The sequence below is a fragment of the Mytilus galloprovincialis genome, chromosome 5 (assembly GCF_965363235.1).
Source record: "Mytilus galloprovincialis chromosome 5, xbMytGall1.hap1.1, whole genome shotgun sequence".
NCBI lineage: Eukaryota > Metazoa > Mollusca > Bivalvia > Mytilida > Mytilidae > Mytilus > Mytilus galloprovincialis.
Window position 1 is genome coordinate 95,615,781 of NC_134842.1, and position 19,090 is coordinate 95,634,870.

General features: G+C 33.6%; 1 long non-coding RNA gene across 1 annotated transcript; it reads left to right on the top strand.

The window, feature by feature from the left end:
- Window positions 1-176: 176 nt before the first annotated feature.
- On the top strand, window positions 177-17,726 carry LOC143076786 (uncharacterized). Its single transcript, XR_012978788.1, has 3 exons — window positions 177-291; window positions 8,090-8,231; window positions 16,927-17,726. It is a non-coding gene; the product is annotated as an uncharacterized LOC143076786 (long non-coding RNA).
- The last annotated feature ends 1,364 nt before the right edge of the window (window positions 17,727-19,090 follow it).

Sequence of the window (19,090 nt, forward strand, 5' to 3'; positions counted from 1 at the left end):
AAAAAACCCAATTAATTGAAATCAATTTTAATTAATATCGTATTCTTAAAATGTTTACAATTAACTAAATGTATTTTATGCATTTTGTACTGTCCAAGACAGCTAATTGTTTTTCCTAAGTATCTATTCACTCAGTAGTAATTTTGAGTACCCATCATTGTATAAATATATATCATTTCAGTTGCAAAAGGGTACGGAAAGTGAATTTACAGAAGAATACAAGAGGTTCGAAAGCGTCCTTCTAGATACCATCTGCAAAAATAAAAACAAAAGAGTAGAGTTCTATTTCTGGTAAGAATATTATTATTAATTGAACATTAAACAAATATCTGTAACTAAAATTGACAAAGATAAGATTTTTTTTAAAGCTAAACCTTACTGATAGGGTATGGAACTCCTATTTGAGATATTTTATTAAAAGAAAAACTACAAATTAAACAAGAGTGATCGTAATTCGGTTTTCGCAAGGTTTCTACTTTGTTACAGGGTTTCCTTCCGCTTGATTTTTACGGTTACAATAATTATATTTTGTTGATAGGTTTTACCTGTTATTTTCATAGCTTTTTACAGTGTTTCAAACGTTTTGGTGCATTACTTTTCGATGCTTTAATCTATCTAATTTTCTCTTTGTTTACAGAGTTTCATCTGGGTTTTAGATTGTTTTTAAATCAGCTATGTTTAAAAGATTTTATCCGTTCTGTGTTTTGCTCATATTATCCGAATGTACACATGGCGTAAGGTGTCCCTGTTCGTCCCCAGTCGTCCGCCTTAAGGATGTACTTAGGTGAGGTTTTGGAATAAGTGTCAAATATTCGGACTCCTTGGTGTTTTCCATACGATACAATGTAAAATATTTTGCCCCATAACACCTATTTTTTTCTTTTAACATAAGACTTCATCGACCAAAACATTTCTTGTGATTTGAGACCCAAATAATACCAATGCAAATTTAACGTATATTGAAAATCAAATATCTCAAAAAGGAGCTTCATGACCTATCAATATTTTTAGCTTATTTTGATCCTTAATTAATAGTTATCAAAGGTACCAGGTTTATAATTTGATACGCCAGACGCGCGTTTCGTCTACTCTTCAGTGACGCTCAGATCAAAATAGTTCTAAAGCCAAACAAGTACAAACTTGAAGAGCATTGAGGATCCAAAATTCCAAAAAAAATTGTGCAAAGTACGGCTACTGTAATCTATTCCTGGGATAAGAAAATCTCTTTTTTTTCGAAAAGAATTATTGTTTTTTAAACAGAAAATTTATACAAATGACCATATGATTGATATTCATGTCAACACCGAAGTGCTGACTACTGAGGTGGTGATACCCTCGGGGACGAAACGTTCACCAGCAGTGGCATCGACCCAGTGTATACACTTCCAGCTTGAATTATCAATTCTGAATTCTTGATTTATTTAATTTTACCTTAGATCATCTAAGTGCATCATTAACAGACATTTCTGTCTTATACTTTTATACCACTTGCAAGCAAACAGAGCTACAATCATACTAAGGTATCTTGTTTAATTGTGTTTGGTGAACCCGCCTTTGAAGCAATATTGCTGACTAGGCATAAATTGAAAACCCGTTAGGTATTCATCACATTCGCACGACTCCTTGACGTAGACGCAGTCATGGTCATCGTCATTATACATCACCCTCTCTGCATGATGTCTCTATTAATAACTTGCTGCCATTCATACAAAAACCGTTAGGTATTCATCACATTCGCACGACTCCTCGACGTAGACGCAGTCATGGTCATCGTCATTATACATCACCCTCTCTGCATGATGTCTCTATTAATGACTTGCTGCCATTCATACAAAAAACGTTAGGTATTCATCACATTCGCACGACTCCTCGACGTAGACGCAGTCATGGTCATCGTCATTATACATCACCCTCTCTGCATGATGTCTCTATTAATGACTTGCTGCCATTCATACAAAAACCGTTAGGTATTCATCACATTCGCACGACTCCTCGACGTAGACGCAGTCATGGTCATCGTCATTATACATCACCCTCTCTGCATGATGTCTCTATTAATGACTTGCTGCCATTCATACAAAAACCGTTAGGTATTCATCACATTCGCACGACTCCTCGACGTAGACGCAGTCATGGTCATCGTCATTATACATCACCCTCTCTGCATGATGTCTCTATTAATGACTTGCTGCCATTCATACAAAAACCGTTAGGTATTCATCACATTCGCACGACTCCTCGACGTAGACGCAGTCATGGTCATCGTCATTATACATCACCCTCTCTGCATGATGTCTCTATTAATGACTTGCTGCCATTCATACAAAAACCGTTATGTATTCATCACATTCGCACGACTCCTCGACGTAGACGCAGTCATGGTCATCGTCATTATACATCACCCTCTCTGCATGATGTCTCTATTAATGACTTGCTGCCATTCATACAAAAACCGTTAGGTATTCATCACATTCGCACGACTCCTCGACGTAGACGCAGTCATGGTCATCGTCATTATACATCACCCTCTCTGCATGATGTCTCTATTAATGACTTGCTGCCATTCATACAAAAACCGTTAGGTATTCATCACATTCGCACGACTCCTCGACGTAGACGCAGTCATGGTCATCGTCATTATACATCACCCTCTCTGCATGATGTCTCTATTAATGACTTGCTGCCATTCATACAAAAACCGTTAGGTATTCATCACATTTGCACGACTCCTCGACGTAGACGCAGTCATGGTCATCGTCATTATACATCACCCTCTCTGCATGATGTCTCTATTAATGACTTGCTGCCATTCATACAAAAACCGTTAGGTATTCATCACATTCGCACGACTCCTCGACGTAGACGCAGTCATGGTCATCGTCATTATACATCACCCTCTCTGCATGATGTCTCTATTAATGACTTGCTGCCATTCATACAAAAACCGTTAGGTATTCATCACATTCGCACGACTCCTCGACGTAGACGCAGTCATGGTCATCGTCATTATACATCACCCTCTCTGCATGATGTCTCTATTAATGACTTGCTGCCATTCATACAAAAACCGTTAGGTATTCATCACATTCGCACGACTCCTCGACGTAGACGCAGTCATGGTCATCGTCATTATACATCACCCTCTCTGCATGATGTCTCTATTAATGACTTGCTGCCATTCATACAAAAACCGTTAGGTATTCATCACATTCGCACGACACCTCGACGTAGACGCAGTCCTGGTCATCGTCATTATACATCACCCTCTCTGCATGATGTCTCTATTAATGACTTGCTGCCATTCATACAAAAACCGTTAGGTATTCATCACATTCGCACGACTCCTCGACGTAGACGCAGTCATGGTCATCGTCATTATACATCACCCTCTCTGCATGATGTCTCTATTAATGACTTGCTGCCATTCATACAAAAACCGTTAGGTATTCATCACATTCGCACGACTCCTCGACGTAGACGCAGTCATGGTCATCGTCATTATACATCACCCTCTCTGCATGATGTCTCTATTAATGACTTGCTGCCATTCATACAAAAACCGTTAGGTATTCATCACATTCGCACGACTCCTCGACGTAGACGCAGTCATGGTCATCGTCATTATACATCACCCTCTCTGCATGATGTCTCTATTAATGACTTGCTGCCATTCATACAAAAACCGTTAGGTATTCATCACATTCGCACGACTCCTCGACGTAGACGCAGTCATGGTCATCGTCATTATACATCACCCTCTCTGCATGATGTCTCTATTAATGACTTGCTGCCATTCATACAAAAACCGTTATGTATTCATCACATTCGCACGACTCCTCGACGTAGACGCAGTCATGGTCATCGTCATTATACATCACCCTCTCTGCATGATGTCTCTATTAATGACTTGCTGCCATTCATACAAAAACCGTTAGGTATTCATCACATTCGCACGACTCCTCGACGTAGACGCAGTCATGGTCATCGTCATTATACATCACCCTCTCTGCATGATGTCTCTATTAATGACTTGCTGCCATTCATACAAAAACCGTTAGGTATTCATCACATTCGCACGACTCCTCGACGTAGACGCAGTCATGGTCATCGTCATTATACATCACCCTCTCTGCATGATGTCTCTATTAATGACTTGCTGCCATTCATACAAAAACCGTTAGGTATTCATCACATTCGCACGAAACTTTATTCATTACCCCTTTCAAAACTTCATTCTCTGTTCAATTTATGTTTGGAATCCACTGTTACAAACCCTCATTTAAACCAATACAAACTTCAAGCTATAATTTCGGATATTGCAAGTCACAGACTTTTCAAGCCAGTTCGCATTGGAAAAGATGAAAAAGAGAAAAGATATTTTCTAAATCTTTCCTTTGCCAACAAAGGTCTCGATGGCGTCAACCTTGGCAATATCCTTCATCATAAATTAGTTCAATCGAAAATACCTCCTTATTTTAAAGACCAGTCTGTACCAATAATTTCTTATACCTATACCAAACCTATTGCAACTAAAATTTTCAATTACAAACGCGTTTTGCAGGATCTCGATATTGACGACTTCAAGTCTAAACCTCCTGATTGCACTTGTGCTAGTTCCCAATTCACATATAATCCCGCTGGCCACGTTATTACCGGTGACCTTAACATTGTTAATAACACTTCTCTACGAAACGTGTTATCGAAAGGTCCGAAATATCGTGAGCCTAAATCCATCAATTGGAAATACAACTTTAAAATTTTGATGGATTAGTCGAGGATTATGCCAGGCAATGGGCTAAGCGCGAGAAGGAAGACGTAGACACTCTATCCGAATGGATAAAGGCAGTGAGGTCCTTAATACAAATCAGAATTAAGAAACTGAATGGGTCCATCAATGCCCATGCTACGTCAATTTTTAAAGACCCAAATGTTGCTAAACACCTATCCGACCTCCATGATAAATATGTTGTTGTCCCCGCAGACAAAGCCCCAAATAACATCGTTTTTGTCTGTAAAAGTCATTACATTAATTGCTTGATAAACGAATTAGGTATAGACAATTCACTTGGAAACTCAACATATACCCTCACGACACTTACCAAAGAGGAAATCCTGGATAATCATAGGTCTGTTCTTTGTTCCTTTGGTATTTCAACCAAAGATGAAGAACTGGATCTTCCATCACTGTATTGGATACCTAAACTACATAAGTGTCCTTACAAACAGCGGTATGTTGCTGGGTCTTCCAAGTGCTCCACAAAACCTCTTTCTAAATTATTAACATCCATTTTATCAGCAATCAAAGACGGGCTTCAAAGTTATTGTGAAACTGCCTATTCTAGAGGTGGCGTGAATCAGATGTGGATACTTAAAAATTCCAAAGATCTTTTAGAGTACATACAATCTAACTCTCTTTCATCTTGTAACAGTATTAAAACATTTGACTTCTCTACTCTTTACACAAGTATTCCACATTCCAAACTTAAAGACAAATTAAAAGAGTTGGTATTACTTTGCTTCATAAAAAAGAATGGCCAACGTAGATACAAGTATCTTGTCTTAGGGAGGGATAAATCCTACTTTGTAAAGAATCACTCTGATTCAAACAAAAAATTCTCTGAAACCGATATTATCAAGATGCTTGATTTCTTGATTGACAACATATTTGTTACGTTCGGAGGACGTGTTTTTCAACAGACTGTCGGCATACCAATGGGAACAAACTGTGCCCCTCTACTTGCTGACTTGTTTCTTTATTATTATGAGGCTGACTTCATGCAGGAACTTCTTAGGAAGAAAGATAAGAAGTTAGCAATATGCTTTAACTCTACTTTCCGCTATATAGGTGACGTTCTTTCACTAAACAATTCAAAATTTGGTGACTATGTGGAACGCATCTATCCCATCGAATTGGAGATAAAGGATACTACAGATACAGTTAAGTCAGCTTCATATCTTGACTTACATCTAGAAATTGACAATGAGGGTCGGTTGAAGACAAAACTTTACGACAAAAGAGATGATTTCAGCTTTCCAATTGTGAACTTTCCATTTCTAAGTAGCAACATTCCAACAGCACCTGCATACGGGGTATATATCTCTCAATTGATACGATATTCCCGTGCTTGCATTTCCTATCATGATTTTCTTGATAGAGGGTTACTGCTCACAAGGAAGCTATTAAATCAAGAGTTCCAAATGGTGAAGTTGAAATCATCCCTTCGTAAATTTTACGGACGCCATCACGAGTTGGTTGACCGCTATGGAATAACCATTTCACAAATGATATCGGATATGTTCCTCACGTCGTAACTACAATTCCCTTCCCTTTCATGAATTTGACCTACCGAATTAGACTATTTACCGGATTTGTAATCATACAAGCAACACGATGGGTGCCGCATGTGGAGCAGGATCTGCTTACCCTTCCGGAGCACCTGAGATCACCCCTAGTTTTTGGTGGGGTTCGTGTTGTTTATTCTTTAGTTTTCTATGTTGTGTCATGTGTACTATTGTTTTTCTGTTTGTCTTTTTCATTTTTAGCCATGGCGTTGTCAGTTTGTTTTAGATTTATGAGTTTGACTGTCCCTTTGGTATCTTTCGTCCCTCTTTTGAACATAGAAATAAAACGCTAGTTTCAACGATTATCATGAAAAGCATTAAAATATTCGTTCTATTTATGCGCACAGCTCATAGTTAAATGATAAGTATTTTAATATAAAGAAATTACGAGGCGGCAAAAGAAATTATCATTTTCATGATCGCCGCAATAATCCAGGTAGGTAGAATCCAGGTAGCACAATAAATGAGAATATCGGACTAGGACAGATATGTCCTAATTGTTGAGACCGACCTTCTATATACACCAGTAAAGCTGATAGACGATTTACTTTATCATGTATTGGCCTTTGATGACAAATTGGTTCTTGTTTGTTAACGTTCTATCTGGAACACGTCAGTGACAATAGAATAAAAAATGTTCATAGGCCAAAACGATGAGGAACTTTAAAAGTAATGAATAAATGACTGAAACAGATCTACAGCATGACCGAATTGTATGTATATTCTTACTGGCGTTATTCCCCTTTAATGGTGATTATTTCCATATTTTGTCTTTTATGCCTTTTATCTTAATGAATAAGATAAATAGATGGAAACATGGCTAACACGATAAACGAGGGACAATACGAAATCTTGAGTTGACTCAAAATTGGAGATATTGTCCCTTTATGACGAATTTTATCATGTTAACATGTTTGACTAATATTTTGAAATTTATGATTTAAAGACAAAAAAACAATAATAGCAAATATTCAGCAAAATAGGTTCTACAAATGAATTGAATGGTCAAATTATAGAAATCATTTCCCTTTGATGCTTATTTTTGTAATTGAATTTTGCGTTATCATAAACTATTCTAACAACTTTTATAATAATTTTACCACTCTATGGTATACCCTGCATCGGATATAGGTACCCCGAAGCACATAAATACTGATGGGAAGAAATACCTTTTTTTCGTACAGTAAACTGTTCGCTGCGTTAAGACGTACAGCATGTCTGCTCTATTTACATTAACAGTGTTTTTCAAGCTTTAATATCATTTACTTTGTCTACAAAAACTTCCAATGCATAGTATTTTAACAAGTTTGAAATCATCCAACACTTCGTTGAATATTTTGAACAAGTATCATCCAATTTGATTGTGAAGATTTGAAGGAAGGGACAGCCAATTAATCAGCTCTACATTATTCGGACTCATTATTTAAAAATTTATCTTTCAGCAAAAATATTAAAGAATATAAAGAAAATAAAAAGAATTTTACCTTGTCTGACTTCACTATTTTCCCCACCGCTTCGAGGGTACCTATATCCTGTAATTTTGCTACACAGTATCTAATATACATATCATCCCCTTTACAAGATCAACAAATAGATCAATATTAGTGTAATCGTTGGTAGACTCTGTATATAATTAATTGTCCTTGTTACCAACAGTGTTGGCAATTATCTTAAAAACTGATACAAAAAGATAGATATTCGTTTTATTGGCAAGTTTTGATAAGGTTTTATTCGGATTTCTTTTAAGGTTTTTACAGGATTTTATTCGGAATGCAGAAAGAGGGACTCTTGCTCGTTTGCTTTTACTTAAAAAGTCTGAGCATGAACGCAGGAAATCTATACAAAAGAACAAACAGGATATTGAGGATTTAGAGAGAGAATGCACAAAGGTATTCAAAGTATTGCATGAACATACATTCAGTGGAAAACAATTTGTAATGAAACATATCATAGTAATAAAATTTAATGAACCATATGCATTCAGTAATAACAAAATTGATCACCGAAACCCCCCTGAAAAGTGTCCTTCCATTTTCACAATAATACAAAGTCTGGACCATTTCTCGACCTAACTATTTATTTACATTTGAACCCATTCTCGGCCTGTACTCGACCTGTGCTATAGCAGTTCTCAAACAGATTTCAATGTCAGCTCTACACAATTCCCGACCAAGAACCTTTAGCACATACTTACAACTTCTCGTCCAATCAAATTGCTTGAATTTGCTTGAATTTGCCTTCTAATTTACATAGTACATACTTTTTTCGTGTACTACGTAACTTCTCAAGGGTAAGATTTCATTGTATCGTAATCAAGATATTAAAATAAAATTGCCACTGGCTATTTGGGAAAATATGTTGTATTCCAAATTAAACGAAATAGTTGGTAATTAGTTTTTAAATTAATTTTTAAACATCCTACTATTTAATCTTTGGATCTTAAAATGTTTTTGACGACTAGAAGCTTCTTCCATTTAAATAAAGAGTAACAAATATGGTTCTTTATACCTTGATTAGAACAATGCCATGCATCTACAATTGTAATCATTTATCTTCCATGCAATTACTTTGTACCCAAAAATGGAGTGAACCATGGAACCTTGTGAATGGAAATTAAAGCTATTTAATATATTTCGTTATAAATTGATTGACTATTGGCTGCTCAATGTCCAGTGACAGATATTTCATGCATGTTAACTATCCACTAGACTACATACGGGTACATACCAAAGGGCAGATCCATCCATTTTTTTAAAGGGGTTCCAACCCAAGATAAAGGGGGAAAAGGGTCCAATTGTATGTCCTCATTCAAACCTTTTGATCATCCCAAAAAGGGCGTATTCTACCATTCGCTTTTTGATCTACCACTGCAAGCTATCTATCTGTTTTAAAATTTATCATGGTTTTGGTTTTTATATAAAAGAAGTGCATGTATAGTAAAACTAAGCTTTATATCAATAAATATAAACTACGTAAATGAGCTACACCTAGTCAGCCAAAACATATCAATAGACTAATTACAGGATGACTTAAATTGTAAATATGTGCTTAATTGGATAGTGTATAGAAAGGTATAAACTATGAAACTAAGGGCTCGGGGCAAGCCCCTCTCTCTAAGTTTCTATGCAATAACCGACACTAAGGTTTGAATACTACTCAACCAAAATCTGAACAATAGTCAGTGTTAGTTGACAAATAACACGAATACATCTGTCATGAATTATCATTGATATGGTCTATAAGTTACACAGTGTGCAATTGTCCTAACACGAAATTTATCGGGTCAATAAAATTTATATCGGATGAGGCGTATTAGAACAATTGAACACTGTTTAACGAATTTATCCTGATTTTGTTATATTACATATTATTATATTCCAATTCAACATAACGACAATATCAACCAAATGTATTTTAGATATTTAATCTAAAACTGTGAAAAATAAAAAAAATATAAGAACTTATAAAGCAACCCAATTTTTGAATTCTTTATTAGGTCTATGGTATAAGGGAGATAATGATAATAAAATGTACTGAAATTTATAAGGACAATATCAGCTAATCAAATTGCGATAATATTACTCTAAATCAGGATAGATATTTATATATGGTCATATTTATAAATTAACTCTTTCCAAAAAAAAATTTGAATTACTAAGGCTTTTTCATTCAGGAATATTATTACCTTAGCTGTATTTTGTAAAACTTTTATGAATTTTGGTCCTCAATACGTTTTAACTTGAGTTCGTACTTTTTTTGGGACTTTTAAACCTTTTTTGATTTCGAGCGTCACTGGTGAGTCTTTTGTAGACGAAACGCGCGTCCGGCGTAACAACTTCATCCTGGCATCTAAGATGATTTGATTTACAACAACTTAGTCGATAGGACTTCTGGTGGAGTTTTAATTCTCCGAGGCTAATCAATTCTGTGCTGACATGAATTATCATTGATATCATCATATTTATAAATAAACTGTTTACAAAACTTTTCAATATTTGAAATACAAGACTAAGGCTTTTCTACCTCAGGAATAATAACCTTAGCTGTATTTGGCAAAACCTTTAAGGAAATTTGGTCTTCAATGCTCTTCAACTTCGTACTTCATTTAGGCTTTTACAATTTTTGGATTTGAACGTCACTGATGAGTCTTTTGTAGACGAAACGCGCATCTGTTGTAAATAAAAAACGTAATCCTGGTATCTAAGATGAGTTTATTTATTACTTCTGAGCGGATGCCACTGCTGGTTGAGTTTTAATTCCCAGAGGCTTTCACCAGACAGTTGTCATCACTTCTGTGCTGACATGATTTATCATTGATATGGTCATATTTATAAATAAACTGTTTACAAAACTTATGAATTTTTGAAATACTAGTCTGAGGCTTTTCTACCTCAGGAATAACTTACCTTTGCTGTATTTTGCAAAACTTGTAGGAATAATGGTCCTCAATGCTTTTCAACTTCGTACTTTATTTGGACTTTTACACTTTTTGGGATTTGGAACGCGCGCTGTTGGTAGTGAAGGAACGACAGAATCGTTATCGTGTTGCATTATTGTGAGCATAATGTGACAGATGGAAAATTTACACTTTTTGATACATTTCTTTTCCCGAATTTGATTTATATGAACGAAAACTGATACACAAATTATTATCAATTGAGAACTGTATAAATTACGAAAAGGGGGATAATAAGATTGCTATCAAAACTGGAGGATGATTATTTGGAATAAAATAATCTACCATGTTTAATTTTTCTCCGCAATAATGCTTCTTTTGACAAATATGACCGCAGACGTGCACATGGTAGACCAGCTGAATCATGAATGAGGATCATATGTAAAAACAGACATAAAAATATTACATTTTCATCTATATCAATAATTGTAAAATTACATTGAAATAAAGTCTCGAAATTATCTAAATATAAAAAAGAAGATGTGGAATGATTTTCAATAAGACAACTTTCCACAAGAGACCAAAAAACACAGAAATTAACAAAAATAGTCACCGTACGGCCTTCAACATACTGCATAGTCATTAATTGTCTCGAAATGACATATGTAAAACAATTCAAACCCGAAAAGTAACGTGAACAAAACAATGAACCAAAAACAAATATATAGTAAATAAACAAACAACAAGCACTGAATTACGTGCTCTTGTCTTGGGACAGACACATACATACAGAATGTGGCAGGGTTAAACTATTAGTGGTGTCCCAACCCTGGGGCAGTGGGGTAACAGTTCAACATAAGGACGAACTATCAAAATTAGTTGAAAAAGGCTTAACTCATTTGACGGGTGCAAATAAAAAATAAAATGTAACAAAAACAGAGAGAAGACTTGGTCGGGTACTTGAATATCTTAACCAAAAATAAATAAGTACAGATATGAGGGTACTCGCAGTTACTGACAGCTAGTTTAAAGCCACCAACAAATTATAAACACATGCATGCATCAAAGACTAAAGTATCAATTAGTACGTATACACATCCAACATCCAATGGATTTAGTGTAAAGACGACATAAACAGTCGGAGAATAGCACGACCTTGGCCAATGCTACGATACAGGTATCGCGGATTGTAGATCCAAGAATGTAAATTTGTATATAACGATAATAATTTGCTTGCTTTTGATTTACTGATAACAGAATCAATATTATTATCAATAAAATCAATATTCAATGATCTTAGTACAGTGTTGAATTGGTGCCCTTTTAGAACAAGTTTATTTAAAGGATCGATAAGTTTACCAGGGGTGGTGTTCTCGAAGCTATCTTAGGACTAGGACGTGTCCTAAGTCCATCTTATGACAGGTATTTATCCTAAGTCGTGTTCTCGCAGCTCTCTTAATTTACAATATATCTCAGTTTTCGTCCTAACTTTAGGACACCTAATTATGTGTCTTAGGATCATCCTATCTTCATCCTAACATAATAAAGTTTGGATTTCGCTTTTTGTTCACTTTTTTACCTGAAGATTAACATGAAATGAAACGCACCATCGGTTTTGACTCGTATATAAAGAAATAATGCATGATTTTAAACTTTGAACTTCGTTTTTACGATTACACTACCAATTCAATTCTCATTTCAAAACAAGTTGTTTTCCAGTTTAAATTACAATCCTTTTTGGTATAATTTTAGTATTACATTTAAAATCATGGATTTAATTCTTTAATTGTAATTATAAAATTCCTAAACAATTTTATTAATTGGTTTAGTCATTATTAAATGTTTTATCAAAAAATAAATTTGACGATTTAAAATTTCGACTTAGGATATGTTTATGGCGTCCTAACATAAGATACGTCTGAGATAGCTTCGAGACACAACTTAAGAGTGTCCTAAATTGATCCTAAGTCCATCCTAAAATTGGTCTTATCTATGACTTATGACGAATCTTAGGATACTTTCGAGAACACCACCCCAGTATCGTTTTTAAATTTCTCCGTAAATATGAGGATGTGTTATCTCGTTTAAAATAAGTGCTCTACTGGTACAACCAAACTTCAAAATCTAATCTTTATAACTTTACAAGAGTTTCGTAAAGGTCAGGCATGGGGCGAATTACATTTCAATGTATACATTATATTACAATTAATTTGACAAAACCTTACATTAAATTACAATTACAATTACATGCATTTTCAAAAGTAATGCATAATATCACAATTAGTTTCGCAAAGTAATGCATTGAAATACACATTACATTTCTAAATGGTATTATTATAAAGTGAAAAAAAAATCAAACATTTTGAAAAACCAACATGACTCACAAAAGGTTCTAGCATAAGAAATAACTGTTCCGTATACATTAAAATTTAAGTTTCAAGTAAAAAGTCTATTCAATACAACAAATTACATTTTAACATCATAAGGGTTTCAATGTATACTCTCTGTGTTTTCTCTAAAAAGAAATTACAGAGATACAGCTCAATATTTATTTTAACTAATGTTAACTTCACTTTTATAAATATACATTTTGTTTAATAATTCCAATCAAAAATATTTACTGAGAATATCTTTCCTATCTAAATTATAAACAAAGGGCTTAATGTATGACCAAGTGTCATAATGATGACAAGATTGATTGTAAAGCAAACCCATTAATGTTTTATGACAATGGTCAATTTCTGGCAATTAAGGTATTCATTAATGTTTTGATAACAATGAAATACTTTTAATTTACAGTAATGCTTTTCAAATTTAAAAGATCAACACCCAAGTGATAATAAATGTTCTTAATTAATGCAGAGATTTAAATTCTGCTTAAACTAAATCTCCAACATTCTATGAAAGATATATAGTATGTGAAAAAATTATTGCCATGTAATGCAATGTAATGCATGAAATAACAAAACTTTCTTTCTCTACTAATGCAATAAATTACAATTACATGTAATGCAAACATTGCTGTATTACACATTACATGCAATTACTTGGAAAAATTCATTACAACTACACATTGTTATAACCCTATTCCTGGGGCTTAATTATATACCAGTAATACATAGATAACATTCGTTAAAATCAAATGTTTTAAGTAATCTGTGGTAACGAAATCTCTAACTTAATTATTTACCAGTAATACGTTCGTTAAAATAATACGTCACAACGGACACGAGCATGGCGAAAGAGCTGTGACATATAAGCACCGTAAGATTGTGCAAAATGAACATCACCGTCCAAAAAGGGAAAATTAACTATAGGGAACGAAATGTCGTCCCTTTTGTCGTACATTTTAGTGTGGAGTTTCCCGTGTAAAACCGAAATATCTAAATCTAGGAAAGTACATTTATAACAGTTTACATTTGATTTATTTGAAGTAAGTTCCTAAGGGTACATTTCAGTAGTATATTTAGAAAATTCGTAATTAATTAAAAAACAAATATCATCAAGACAATGGTAAGTGTTATTGGATTTATCAATTAAATCAAATTCAAACGCGTCTTAACTGAATTTGGCCATAAATTCATTACATTACAAAAACAAGTCAGTCTGCTATTAAAGGTACGCAATAAGTGCCCACTAGAATACCTACAATCTGTCGATAAACTTTGTTGTCGAAACATACAAAAATATTGTTATCAATGAGAACATTAGCAGGTAAAATCATCTCATCACATCTACAGTAAGTATATCTAGCATATTTACCTTTCTCATTAGAGAAGAAGGCTTTAAATGAGTTGCAGCAAATATCTTTGCATTTATAATTACCAAACGACTATTCAATTGAAAAGGAAAATTAGTGTTTGATCAGATTGTGTAGAAGTGTAGTGTAAAGATAACAAGGTCAAAACTGTCAAAAGGACCATCAAAAGCAAGTTATTTGTCTAAAACATCCAAACATTTTTTACATTAAGAAAATAGTTAATTCCACTATTTTCATATTTTTTTATTGCAATAGTTTATGAGAAGTTCTTTGATAGTAGTTATGAAACTTGTTAAAAGCACCGAAAGATAAATTACAGAAAACTTACTAGAAGCCGAGATAAAAACAAATACATAGTAGGGACGTTCACATATCCAGAGGAAGCCTTAAGATGGGATGAGGTTATGATATACTTTTTAACTATATGACTCTCTGTGGAGAACACGGACTTGAATGTAGATGAATATAAAAGTTTATTCTTAAGAATGTCTGTGTAGTTTTTACGGCATACCACCACCACATTGTTGGCTGCTTTGTCGGCCGGTACAAACACAAACCGCTTTAAAAGTTCTCGAAATTGTTTTCTTATTCTGAAAATAGGCGTAGTATGTACTCTTTTATTCATTTCTGAATTATTTTCAAAATGTGATATTATATAATCCACAACATTTATACAATTATTAATAATAGAATAAGTATCAAAATATTTTTATCAGATTTTTCCTGTTTCCACCAATTATATGATAACGGTAGATTGTATCCTTGTTTTTAATAGACCACTTTATTGAGTATTTCAATAAACGCAGCACGATATTAAAGTCAAATAAAATAAACTGAGCGATTTTCGTAGAATTAATATTAGACCTTAAAACCATAGGAACGATGGTCAAAGGATTTTATTGTTCAACAATAACAGTTATCTAATGTATTAACTTTAAGTAAAGAATAGATGATGATAAATATTCTATCAACCTATATTAAAAAAAAGTTACATGGTTTATATTTTTTAAAAAGAATAAATGCACATCATTATTTCTGGTTGACAATCTCCAGTTGATGTAACATGTTAAACGCTTTTATCAGATAGGTTTCTAGTTATGAAGTAGAAAAGCTTATAGTACCAACTAGACATATCTGTATGGATGAACAACGAAAAATTGTACAATAAAAGAGACAACATGGACATTGCAATTACAAGCATCCATTTTTCATTTGGTTGCATTCTATGGCGTGCACATTTAATTGCAAAATCTTAAGAGTTTTCTTAAGCATTTTAAGTATGGTCGTATACAAGTGCCGGTTATGAACGTTACCTTGCACAAAAAATACTTTTACTAGTTACATAGAGAATTTTCACTGCATTTATGTTCACTGTTAATAGGAACATTGTATTTATGTATATATTTAAATTCGTTGTTTTGCATCAGTTTTCACACAAACAGCAGGCTATAAATAGTATACCTCCGAAGCGCTTTTCTGAATTTACCTTCATCCGGAACGCTAAAAGCCGAAAATTTGAAAGCAGAAGATGTAAAAGGAACGAAAACATCGAGGAGCTATAAACCAAATAATTATAATACCAATGAAAATAGTTATGTCCATCTAAGGCAAACTTTGTGTTCGAAAAATGAAACCTTAGTCTCTGTTTAGTTTCAAAATTTAAAAACGGGCAATCTAAGATTGTTTGTTATTCATCATGTCAGTACCGAAGTAATGACTACTGAGCAGATGATACCTTCGTAGACTTATAATCCACCAGTGAAGGGATCGAATCAGTGCCGTAAAATTATGAAAACAATAAGTCATAAATATCACTTGTCCAGATTTGTCTTTACTAGGAACACTCAAAGCCGAATATTTGGACGCCAAGGATGTATAAAGACCGAAAACATTGAAGAGCTATGTACCAAATATGAATATGTTCACAAAAATGGTCAAATCCATCTAAGGCCAATTTTACCTGAGGAAGTTGAAACTTCCTTGTTCATTTAAATTCGTAGTTAACCATTACCAAGGAAATCCACGAAAATTGATATCACACAGATAACAATCAATCCAAACTTAGTCTAGTCGAGCATTTGCTTTTGTCACTTTTCCATTTTTTAATTAACGTTGGATTCTGTATTTTGTTTAAGTATTTTTTGAACTGAATGCTGCGTTGATTAATTAATACATTATTTAGAAACTAAGGTTTCATATCCCTCAAGAAAAACGATAACCTAAGATAGATTTGTTCATTACTTTGCGGCCACTTTGTATCATTTATATTCTGACGTGTGTAGCTATTTATCTTTCATTGTTTTCAATTTCTTGAGTATTAGTGATTAAGATGAAAGGTAAATGGAAAATAGCACTTCGGACAAACGAAATATTAGAAACTTTTGGTAGAAAAAAGCCTCACTTTAGTCTATATATATATATATTACAGAAGAAGGAGGAAATGGAAGAATACAGAAAGAATATGATTTGGCAACTTACACATAAGCTTCACGAATACTTACATTCGAAAAAAGGAAAACAAGAAATATTGAATCCACCCCATGAAAAACCCATCCAGGATACTGCATACAGAAAACTCGACAAAGAGGTTAAAGACCGCATAGAAAGGGGAATTAAAAAATGGTCTGAGAGTGATGCAGTTAAGTCTATCGTAGATGATGCTGACGCGAAAATTAAATTATTGATAACAAATATGGAATCGAAAATGCAGGAAATAGAAATTGAAATGTTAGGAATTTATCATAGAGATTACACCAGAACGGGCACGTTCTTTCTAGGTCTTGGAATTGGCCTTTCGATAGCATTTTTTCCCATTTCGTGGATTTTTCCAGTTGTGATCTCAATTTTGATGACCCCAATTTTTGTCATGGTTGATTGGCTTATTGGTGGTGATTTTCGCCGAAAAAAAGCAGAAGAAATTTACGACGAGTGTCTTAAACAAATTGATGTAGATACACTACATAACAGCTTTGAGAAGTCCCTTGGAACTAAATTTGAAAAAGTTTTGGAACAAATTTTCAACGATGAAATTCCAAAAAAAATAGAAACTCTTTCGAAGACCAATGACAAGCTATTTCAAGACTACGAACTCATTCGGCATAAAGAAGGAGCATTCATGAAGTTGGAGGTAATGGTCGACGAAATCCAAAAAAAAATGAAAAACTTTCGAGAAATGACTTTCTGTTAGAATTGAATACCGCTTAACTGTGGAATATGTTCAGTATATTTCATTTATAGCTATATAGTTAACTGTTTGGCGTGCCATTAAATATATTTTTGAAGATTTTCATTTACAACCTTGTAATTTTAACTAAGGTCAGATTTATCTTTTAGCTATACTTGTTATGTAATGTATTCAAAAGAATAAAACATAACTGTTCAATAATTTTATATTTTGAATAAAAGTTTGGTATAGAGCAAGGACCAATTGTACTTCCTAAACAAAAGCTTCATATATACACGACGACTTCTCTTAATGAGTACAACCATTTTTATTTTGTTTTTGAGATTGCTCGTATAATATTACATGAAATGAAATGAAATATTGCAGTTTTCAATAAACTGTTATTTGAGGTAGCTTCATACGATTTACGTATAAACAAATGTACATGGATAATAACGTTTGTTTCTATGTTTCCTACAGCTTAAGTTTCAAACTAGCATTTGTATTTTCAAACTTTTGTTTTGTTTCAGAATACCAACATCCTGGTTATATTAAAGTATATTATTTCCAAGCTTGATCTGATTGTAAAAACATAAATTACAAAAATACTGAACTTAGAGGAAAATATAATCGGAAAGTTCATAATTACATGGCGAAATCAAATAACATCAAAAACTGTCATATTCCTGACTTGGTACAAGCATTTTCAAATGTAGAAAATGGTGGATAGAACCTTGTTTTATAGCGCTAACCCTCTCACTTTAATGACAGTCTCATCAAATTCCGATATATTTACAATGATGCGTGAACTAAACAGACATAATAAATTAAATAGTCAAAATATGGGTACATCAGTCGTCATCGTGTAACAATTCAAAAGGAACAATTTAACAGAACACAAAAACATCTATCTACAAACACATTAATTGATTCGCGTGTCTAACGTCAAAAAATTGTTTTCGTCACATATATTTGTCATTAAATGTATGTACAAACAATTTTAAAATTTCACATTGACAATGTTAGCATACAGGGTAAACAAATCATAGTATTTAAGAATTAATTTCAGAAATAGACCGAGATTGAAAATAGTCCAAAAGTTATGTAAAATTTATAAGAATCCACAAATAGTTCATTCCACTACGTGATTGAATAATTTTGACGTATGTGGTTCAACGTATTTTGTAATTCATAATAGAAATATATCATAATGACATAAAATAGAACAATATCATATTGACGGGATCTTTCAAAGTACAGATTCACGTTATAACAACCAAAGAAACACAAAAAGTCGGATATACAAAACAGACAAGCAAAAAATGAAAGACAATACAAACACATTGACGGGATGTTTAAGTACCGACACACGTTAAATGGATATCACATTGAACAATCCAACAGTAAAAGTAATATTAATAATAGAACA